Source organism: Oncorhynchus clarkii, unplaced genomic scaffold (genome assembly GCF_045791955.1).
Source record: "Oncorhynchus clarkii lewisi isolate Uvic-CL-2024 unplaced genomic scaffold, UVic_Ocla_1.0 unplaced_contig_11740_pilon_pilon, whole genome shotgun sequence".
NCBI classification, from domain to species: Eukaryota; Metazoa; Chordata; class Actinopteri; order Salmoniformes; family Salmonidae; genus Oncorhynchus; species Oncorhynchus clarkii.
Window position 1 is genome coordinate 4,383 of NW_027259448.1, and position 10,618 is coordinate 15,000.

A 10,618-nucleotide genomic window follows, 5' to 3' on the forward strand; every position below is an offset into this window, starting at 1 on the left:
TGATGGTACAGAGCAGCATAGGCAAGATACAGTAGATGGTATCGAGTACAGTATGTACAAATGAGATGAGTATGTAAACAAAGTGGCATAGTATAAAGTGGCTAGTGATACATGTATTACATAAGGATACCGTCGATGATATAGAGTACAGTATATACGTATGCATATGAGATGAATAATGTAGGGTAAGTAACATTTATATAAGGTAGCATTGTTTAAAGTGGCTAGTGATATATTTACATCATTTCCCATCAATTGCCATTATTAAAGTGGCTGGAGTTGAGTCAGTGTCAGTGTGTTGGCAGCAGCCACTCAGTGTTAGTGGTGGCTGTTTAACAGTCTGATGGCCTTGAGATAGAAGCTGTTTTTCAGTCTCTCGGTCCCAGCTTTGATGCACCTGTACTGACCCCGCCTTCTGGATGATAGCGGGGTGAACAGGCAGTGGCTCGGGTGGTTGATGTCCTTGATGATCTTTATGGCCTTCCTGTGACATCGGGTGGTGTAGGTGTCCTGGAGGGCAGGTAGTTTGCCCCCGGTGATGCGTTGTGCAGACCTCACTACCCTCTGGAGAGCCTTACGGTTGAGGGCGGTGCAGTTGCCATACCAGGCGGTGATACAGCCCGCCAGGATGCTCTCGATTGTGCATCTGTAGAAGTTTGTGAGTGCTTTTGGTGACAAGCCGAATTTCTTCAGCCTCCTGAGGTTGAAGAGGCGCTGCTGCGCCTTCTTCACGATGCTGTCTGTGTGAGTGGACCAATTCAGTTTGTCTGTGATGTGTATGCCGAGGAACTTAAAACTTGCTAGCCTCTCCACTACTGTTCCATCGATGTGGATAGGGGGGTGTTCCCTCTGCTGTTTCCTGAAGTCCACAATCATCTCCTTAGTTTTGTTGACGTTGAGTGTGAGGTTATTGTCCTGACACCACACTCCGAGGGCCTTCTCCTCCCCTGTCTCCTAACCTGTCATCCTTCCTCAACACTTCTCAATCCTGCTGTCTCCTCATTCTCCTCCAGTCGTCCTTCCTCAACACTTCTCAACCCTGCTGTCTCATCATTCTCCTCCCCTGTCATCCTTCCTCAACACTTCTCAACCCTGCTGTCTCCTCATTCTCCTCCCGTCGTCCTTCCTTAACACTTCTCAACCCTGCTGTCTCCTCATTCTCCTCCCCTTCCATTTCATCCTTCCTCAACACTTCTCAACCCTGCTGTCTCCTCATTCTCCTCCCCTTCCATTTCATCCTTCCTCAACACTTCTCAACCCTGCCGTCTCTTCATTCTCCTCCCCTGTCATCCTTCCTCAACACTTATCAACCCTGCTGTCTCCTCATTCTCCTCCAGTCGTCCTTCCTCAACACTTCTCAACCCTGCTGTCTCCTCATTCTCCTCCCCTTCCATTTCATCCTTCCTCAACACTTCTCAACCCTGCCGTCTCTTCATTCTCCTCCCCTGTCATCCTTCCTCAGCACTTCTCAACCCTGATGTCTCCTCATTCTCCTCCCCTGTCATCCTTCCTCAACACTTCTCAACCCTGCTGTCTTCTCATTCTCCTCCAGTCGTCCTTCCTCAACACTTCTCAACCCTGCTGTCTCCTCATTCTCCTCCCGTTGTCCTTCCTCAACACTTCTCAACCCTGCTGTCTCCTCATTCTCCTCCCGTCGTCCTTCCTCAACACTTCTCAACCCTGCTGTCTCCTCATTCTCCTCCCCTGTCATCCTTCCTCAACACTTCTCAACCCTGCTGTCTCCTCATTCTCCTCCCGTCGTCCTTCCTCAACACTTCTCAACCCTGCTGTCTCCTCATTCTCCTCCCGTCGTCCTTCCTCAACACTTCTCAACCCTGCTGTCTCCTCATTCTCCTCCCGTCGTCCTTCCTCAACACTTCTCAACCCTGCTGTCTCCTCATTCTCCTCCTGTCATCCTTCTTCAACACTTCTCAACCCTGCTGTCTCCTCATTCTCCTCCCGTTGTCCTTCCTCAACACTTCTCAATCCTGCTGTCTCCTCATTCTCCTCCCGTTGTCCTTCCTCAACACTTCTCAACCCTGCTGTCTCCTCATTCTCCTCCCGTCGTCCTTCCTCAACACTTCTCAATCCTGCTGTCTCCTCATTCTCCTCCCGTAGTCCTTCCTCAACACTTCTCAACCCTGCTGTCTCTTCATTCTCCTCCCGTCGTCCTTCCTCAACACTTCTCAACCCTGCTGTCTCTTCATTCTCCTCCCGTTGTCCTTCCTCAACACTTCTCAACCCTGCTGTCTCTTCATTCTCCTCCCGTCGTCCTTCCTCAACACTTCTCAATCCTGCTGTCTCCTCATTCTCCTCCCGTCATCCTTCCTCAACACTTCTCAACCCTGCTGTCTCTTCATTCTCCTCCCGTCGTCCTTCCTCAACACTTCTCAATCCTGCTGTCTCCTCATTCTCCTCCGTCATCCTTCCTCAACACTTCTCAACCCTGCTGTCTCCTCATTCTCCTCCCCTGTCATCCTTCCTCAACACTTCTCAACCCTGCTGTCTCCTCATTCTCCTCCCGTTGTCCTTCCTCAACACTTCTCAACCCTGCTGTCTCCTCATTCTCCTCCCGTTGTCCTTCCTCAACACTTCTCAACCCTGCTGTCTCCTCATTCTCCTCCCGTCGTCCTTCCTCAACACTTCTCAATCCTGCTGTCTCCTCATTCTCCTCCCGTCATCCTTCCTCAACACTTCTCAACCCTGCTGTCTCCTCATTCTCCTCCCCTGTCATCCTTCCTCAACACTTCTCAACCCTGCTGTCTCCTCATTCTCCTCCCGTTGTCCTTCCTCAACACTTCTCAACCCTGCTGTCTCCTCATTCTCCTCCCGTTGTCCTTCCTCAACACTTCTCAACCCTGCTGTCTCTTCATTCTCCTCCCCAATCATCCAATCATCCTTTCTCTCTTGTTGCATCTCTGTTTCCCTTCACCATCACTCAGTACACCAACTATGGGCCCTGGTCAAAAGTAGTCCACTATATAGTGTGTGTCGGGATACAGCCCCACCCCTCCTTTACAGTAAATGTTTTCATTCAATTGCCCCTCCTTGTTGTTCACAACAAGGTTCCATTCCCTGTCACAAGGGAATTTATGGCTGATTTAAGATGAACTCTTCAACCCTGTTACGGTCAACTCTGTTACTTTATTTGGCATTCAATAGGCACTTACTATAGTAATTTATTTTTTAACCTCTTGAGATGGGAAAACATGTTTTTTATTAAGTTATTAAGTTTCTCGACATGACAGAATGTTAAAATTAGGGGAACTAAAATATACCGAAAAGAGACTCATTTTGTGGAACGACCAAGGCTGGTCATCAAGCATCTATTACTAAACAATGCCATTTTTACATATATTTTGTAAAATTGTGTTGAGATAATGAAGTAAAATCTATTTACTAGTTTTGAGCTGAAAAGACATCAAGACATCTGTTTTGCTTTAAGATATTCTGACTTATTTCAAGCCTTTTTTAAGTTAAAATAAGGAAAAATCTGCCAGTGCACTAAGATCATTTGTTTTGTTAAGACATATTATTAAATATCTTGAAATAGGATCATTTATTATACCCCACTTGTATCAAGCCCTTTCTTGGGTTAAAATAAGCTAAATGATCTGCCAGTGTACTAAAATAATTTACATTAGATGTCAAGCCAATGCACACTGTAAAGCCCATGGAGAATAAGAGCACCCAGCTGCCCACTGCACTGAGGCTAGAAAACACTGTCAACACCGATAAATCCACTATAATTGAGAATTTCAATAAGCATTTTTCTACGGCTGGCTATGCTTTCCACCTGGCTACCCCTGCCCCAGTCAACAGCCCTGACCATCCTACCGATTCTCGACTTCGGCGATGTCATTCACAAAATAGCCTCCAACACTCTACTCAACAATTTGGATACAGTCTATCACAGTGCCATCTGTTTTGTCACCGAAGCCCCATATACTACCCACCACTGCGAACTGTACGCTCTCATTGGCTGGCCCTCGCTTCATACTCGTCACCAGACCCACTGGCTCCAGGTCATCTACAAGTCTTTGCTAGGTAAAGCCCCGCCTTATCTCAGCTCACTGGTCACCATAGCAGCACCCACCCGTAGCAAGCGCTCCAGCAGGTATATCTCACTGGTCACCATAGCAACACCCACCCGTAGCAAGCGCTCCAGCAGGTATATCTCACTGGTCACCCCCAAAGCCAATTCTTCCTTTGGCTGCCTTTCCTTCCAGTTCTCTGCTGCCAATGAATGGAACGAACTGTAAAAAACACTGAAGCTGGAGGCTCATATCTCCCTCACTAGCTTTAAGCACCAGCTGTCAGAGCAGCTCACAGATCACTGCACCTGTACATAGCCCATCTGTAAATAGCCCACCCTACTACCTCATCCCCATACTGTATTTATTTATCTTGCTCCTTTGCACCCCAGTATCTCTACTTGCAACTTCATTTTCTGCACATTCTACCATTCCAGTGTTTAATTGCTATATTGTAATTACTTCGCCACCATGGCCTATTTATTGCCTTACCTCCCTTATCCTACCTCATTTGCACATGTTGTATATAGACTTTTTCTACTGTATTATTGACTGTATGTTTGTTTTACTCCATGTGTAACTCTGTGTTGTTGTATGTGTTGAACTGCGTTGCTTTATCTTGGCCAGGTTGCAATTCTAAATGAGAACTTGTTCTCAACTAGCCTACCTGGTTAAATAAAGCTGAAAACAATCAAATTAAAATTAAAATTCTAAGAGATATTTAGGTAAAATCAACATATTTTGCAGTGAAGGCCAACATCCAACAAGCAGCAGTCTCTGGCTGGAGAAACACAAGCCTATATAACTCATTCTAACAGTTCTCTTTAGTGTCACCTGAAAGTCAAGAGGATTATGATGCATGCATAGGCTGATCGTATCACTTCAGCAAGTTATAGGTTCATCAATCTAATTCAAAAAGATTGAGGGGAGGGTGAAATAGGGGTTATAATATTGAAGTAGTAGCCAATACTACAGTACTGTAACTGCTATTTCAGTTGGACAGACAGTTCTGTGGTGGTGCTTGCCTCACATCTGAGCTTGGTAATAGGAGCCCGCCAAGCGCATATCAATAATAAACTGACCACAGCAGCCTCTAGTAATGGAGGCTGGCATCCTTCATGAAAGGACAACAATGAAACAGTACATGTGTCTGTATTTTGGCATTAGACAAGCCTTCCTGAGCAGGCACATACCTGGACTGTTGAGTAACGGTCATAAAGAAGGGTCATTTTTCTGTTCAAGAATGAGGAAGTATGAATTATGGTATTTGGAGATTAAAACAGCAATTAAGGGATTCACTATCAAAACATTATGGCATGTGGGCTCTATATATATGTCACTAAGACGAGGGTAGACCAAACAAAACACATGAGCTCAGGGCAACAGGGCTGTAACACAGAGACTGATGTCAGGGTGGGCCACCATTGGAAGTTACATGTTATATGCTCAGATTAGCTGATTTACTAACTGACAGGGGTCAGTGAGATGAGACAAAAAGAGAGGTGAACTCATATATCGCAAGTGTTGAGTAGACTGGAGAGAAATCAAAATCAAAGTTAGCAGCTGTTAAAACACAAAACTATTTCACCATGGTTAATAAGAGAAAGCCAACTAAGGTTGTAAAATAACATGTCATAAAAGTGTTTAAGTTGTCGTCCGTGTGCTTGGTGCTGTATGCAGGGCTGGTTGGATGGAGCCACTCTGGGATTGTAGATAAGATGACTTCTAGCCAAGGACATATTAAAATATCAGTTTGTTATAGGCAATTATTATTATTTTTTTAAGATTTTCAAATATAGTTATCAAATATGGTATATGATGAGCAAAATCAACATCATGCTTTCAGACTACTTTGGTGAGTCTATTTTGGTGAGTCTATTTTGGCGAGTTCAGTATTTTGGTGAGTCTATTTTGATGAGTTCACTATTTTGGTGAGTCTATTTTGGCGAGTTCTCTATTTTGGAGAGTTCACTATTTTGGAGAGTTCACTATTTAGCTGAGTCTATTTTGGTGAGTTCACAATTTTGTTGAGTCTGTTTTGGTGAGATCACTATTTTGGTGAAGTTAGCCCATCACTTTGAGACACACCTGTGCTCTCATGCATTAGTTAATATGAGGTGTGTTGTTTCACCAAGCCATGCCAGTGCAAAGGTACTTTTAGCCTCTGGCTGCTTGTAATTCATTATTGGGCCTGCTGAAAGGGTTGAACTGACTCTGACCCATCTATTTTGGGAGATTTGGCAATGAAATCAAAGTAAAACAGAGTAATACTACTACTACAGACCCTGAACGGGATTTTGAAGCAGGAGAATTGTTGAAGTTTACTTCAAGCTGTGATCCATTTGGACGTTATGTGTAATTTATTTCTACCCATTTATTAAGTCCTGCTCCTGCCACCTGAAATTCTAGAGATGGCTTTCAGGTTCGCAGGTTTTGACGGTTGGTTTTAAGGTTAATTCTCTTACCACCTGTGCTGAGTCGTTCCAGAGCTTTCCCACTGTTCTCTGTCTTCAAACTACATACTACAACAGTAGTTCTGGCCCTGACCAGAGATAATTAAAATGGCAGCCTATAGTCAACATAATAAATGATTGAAAACATTCAAATGAGTCATAATGTGTTTAGAATGCTCAATAGCTGTTTCACAGTGATTAAACAAGACAAGAGAAAGAGTTGACTATGGGTCACCCAGGATGAAGGGTATTATAATAGAGAGCCATTTGGGAGGCAACCCATTACAGTGATACTGCTTCTGCTCGGTTATGTCCCTGTGTGAACAGTGTGTTATAGATGACCTACAGAGGGGATGGACATGGACATGCTACAACAACAGCCGCTACACTGAGTCTACAAAACATTAAGAACACCTGCTCTTTCCATGACGTAGACTGACCATGTGAATCCAGGTGAAAGCTATGATCCCTTATTAATGTCACCTGTTAAAATGACTTCAATCAGTGTAGATGAAGGGGAGGAGACAGGTTAAAGAAGGATTTTTAAGCCTTGAGACAATTGAGATATGGATTGTGTATGTGTGCCATTCAGAAGGTGAACGGGCAAGACAAAATATTGAAGTGCCTCTGAACGGGGTATGGTAGTAGGTGCCAGGTGCACCAGTTTGTGTGTGTCAAGAACTGCAACGGTCCTGGGTTTTTCATGCTCAACTTTCCTGTGTGTATCAAGAATGGTCCACCACCCAAAGGACATCCAGCCAACTTGACACAACTGTGGGAAGCATTGGAGTCAACATGGGCCAGCATGGAACCTTGTAGAGTCCATGCCCCGTCAAATTGAGGCTGTTCTGAGGATAAATGGGTTGCAACTCAATTTTATGTATTTAATTTTTATTTCACTTTTACTTAACCAGGTAGGCCAGTTGAGAACAAGTTCTCATTTCCAACTGCGACCTGGACAAGATAAAGCAAAGCAGTGTGACACAAACAACAACACAGAGATTCACATAGAATAAACAAGCGTACAGTCAATAATACAATAAAAAAAGTCTATATACAGTGTGTGCAAATGAGGTAAGATAAGGGAGGTAAAGGCAATAAATGGACCGTAGTGGCGAAGTAATTACAATTTAGCAATTAAACACTGGAGTGATAGATGTGCAGAAGATAAATGTACAAGTAGAGATACCGGGGTGCAAAGGAGTGCGTCCCATATGGCACCCTATTCCATAGTGCACTATTTTGGTACATAGCCTCTGCCTTCCCAGTACCAGGACTGGTTACCTTTGGGAAATGGAAAAAAAGTTACCAAAATTAAACAATAGAGCCACCCCCCCCCCCCCCCCTATTATATCATACTTTACCAAAATAAAACAATAGAGCCATTCCTCCCCTATTATATCATTCTTTACCAAAAATAAAACAATAGAGCCTATTATATCATACTTTACCAAAAATAAAACAATAGAGCCATTCCCCCCCTATTATATCATACTTTACCAAAAACAATAGAGCCATTCCCCCCCCTATTAATTCATTCTTTACCAAAAATAAAACAATAGAGCCATTCCTCCCCCCCTATTAATTCATTCTTTACCAAAAATAAAACAATAGAGCCATTCCCCCCTATTAATTCATTCTTTACCAAAATAAAACAATAGAGCCATTCCTCCCCCCCTATTATATCATTCTTTACCAAAAATAAAACAATAGAGCCATTCCCCCCCCTATTAATTCATTCTTTACCAAAAATAAAACAATAGAGCCATTCCTCCCCCCCTATTAATTCATTCTTTACCAAAAATAAAACAATAGAGCCATTCCCCCCCTATTATATCATACTTTACCAAAAATAAAACAATAGAGCCATTCCCCCCCCTATTAATTCATTCTTTACCAAAAATAAAACAATAGAGCCATTCCTCCCCCCTATTAATTCATTCTTTACCAAAAATAAAACAATAGAGCCATTCCCCCCTATTAATTCATTCTTTACCAAAATAAAACAATAGAGCCATTCCTCCCCTATTATATCATTCTTTACCAAAAATAAAACAATAGAGCCATTCCCCCCCCTATTAATTCATTCTTTACCAAAAATAAAACAATAGAGCCATTCCCCCCCCCTATTAATTCATTCTTTACCAAAAATAAAACAATAGAGCCATTCCTCCCCCCTATTAATTCATTCTTTACCAAAAATAAAACAATAGAGCCATTCCCCCCTATTAATTCATTCTTTACCAAAATAAAACAATAGAGCCATTCCTCCCCCCCTATTATATCATTCTTTACCAAAAATAAAACAATAGAGCCATTCCCCCCCCTATTAATTCATTCTTTACCAAAAATAAAACAATAGAGCCATTCCTCCCCCCCTATTAATTCATTCTTTACCAAAAATAAAACAATAGAGCCATTCCCCCTATTAATTCATTCTTTACCAAAATAAAACAATAGAGCCATTCCTCCCCTATTATATCATTCTTTACCAAAAATAAAACAATAGAGCCATTCCTCCCCTATTATATCATTCTTTACCAAAAATAAAACAATAGAGCCATTCCTCCCCTATTATATCATTCTTTACCAAAAATAAAACAATAGAGCCATTCCTCCCCCATATTATATCATTCTTTACCAAAAAATAAAACAATAGAGCCATTCCTCCCCCCCTATTAATTCATTCTTTACCAAAAATAAAACAATAGAGCCATTCCTCCCCTATTAATTCATTCTTTACCAAAAATAAAACAATAGAGCCATTCCTCCCCCCCTATTAATTCATTCTTTACCAAAAATAAAACAATAGAGCCATTCCCCCCTATTAATTCATTCTTTACCAAAATAAAACAATAGAGCCATTCCCCACTATTAATTCATTCTTTACCAAAATAAAACAATAGAGCCATTCCTCCCCAATTATATCATACTTTACCAAAAATAAAACAATAGAGCCATTCCCCACTATTAATTCATTCTTTACCAAAATAAAACAATAGAGCCATTCCTCCCCTATTAATTCATTCTTTACCAAAATAAAACAATAGAGCCATTCCTCCCCAATTATATCATACTTTACCAAAAATAAAACAATAGAGCCATTCCCCACTATTAATTCATTCTTTACCAAAATAAAACAATAGAGCCATTCCTCCCCTATTAATTCATTCTTTACCAAAATAAAACAATAGAGCCATTCCTCCCCTATTAATTCATTCTTTACCAAAATAAAACAATAGAGCCATTCCCCCTATTAATTCATTCTTTACCAAAATAAAACAATAGAGCCATTCCTCCCCTATTATATAATTCTTTACCAAAAATAAAACAATAGAGCCATTCCTCCCCTATTATATCATTCTTTACCAAAAATAAAACAATAGAGCCATTCCTCCCCTATTATATCATTCTTTACCAAAAATAAAACAATAGAGCCATTCCTCCCCCATATTATATCATTCTTTACCAAAAAATAAAACAATAGAGCCATTCCTCCCCCCCTATTAATTCATTCTTTACCAAAAATAAAACAATAGAGCCATTCCTCCCCTATTAATTCATTCTTTACCAAAAATAAAACAATAGAGCCATTCCTCCCCCCCTATTAATTCATTCTTTACCAAAAATAAAACAATAGAGCCATTCCCCCCTATTAATTCATTCTTTACCAAAATAAAACAATAGAGCCATTCCCCACTATTAATTCATTCTTTACCAAAATAAAACAATAGAGCCATTCCTCCCCAATTATATCATACTTTACCAAAAATAAAACAATAGAGCCATTCCCCACTATTAATTCATTCTTTACCAAAATAAAACAATAGAGCCATTCCTCCCCTATTAATTCATTCTTTACCAAAATAAAACAATAGAGCCATTCCTCCCCTATTAATTCATTCTTTACCAAAATAAAACAATAGAGCCATTCCTCCCCTATTAATTCATTCTTTACCAAAATAAAACAATAGAGCCATTCCTCCCCAATTATATCATACTTTACCAAAATAAAACAATAGAGCCATTCCCCACTATTAATTCATTCTTTACCAAAATAAAACAATAGAGCCATTCCCCACTATTAATTCATTCTTTACCAAAATAAAACAATAGAGCCATTCCTCCCCT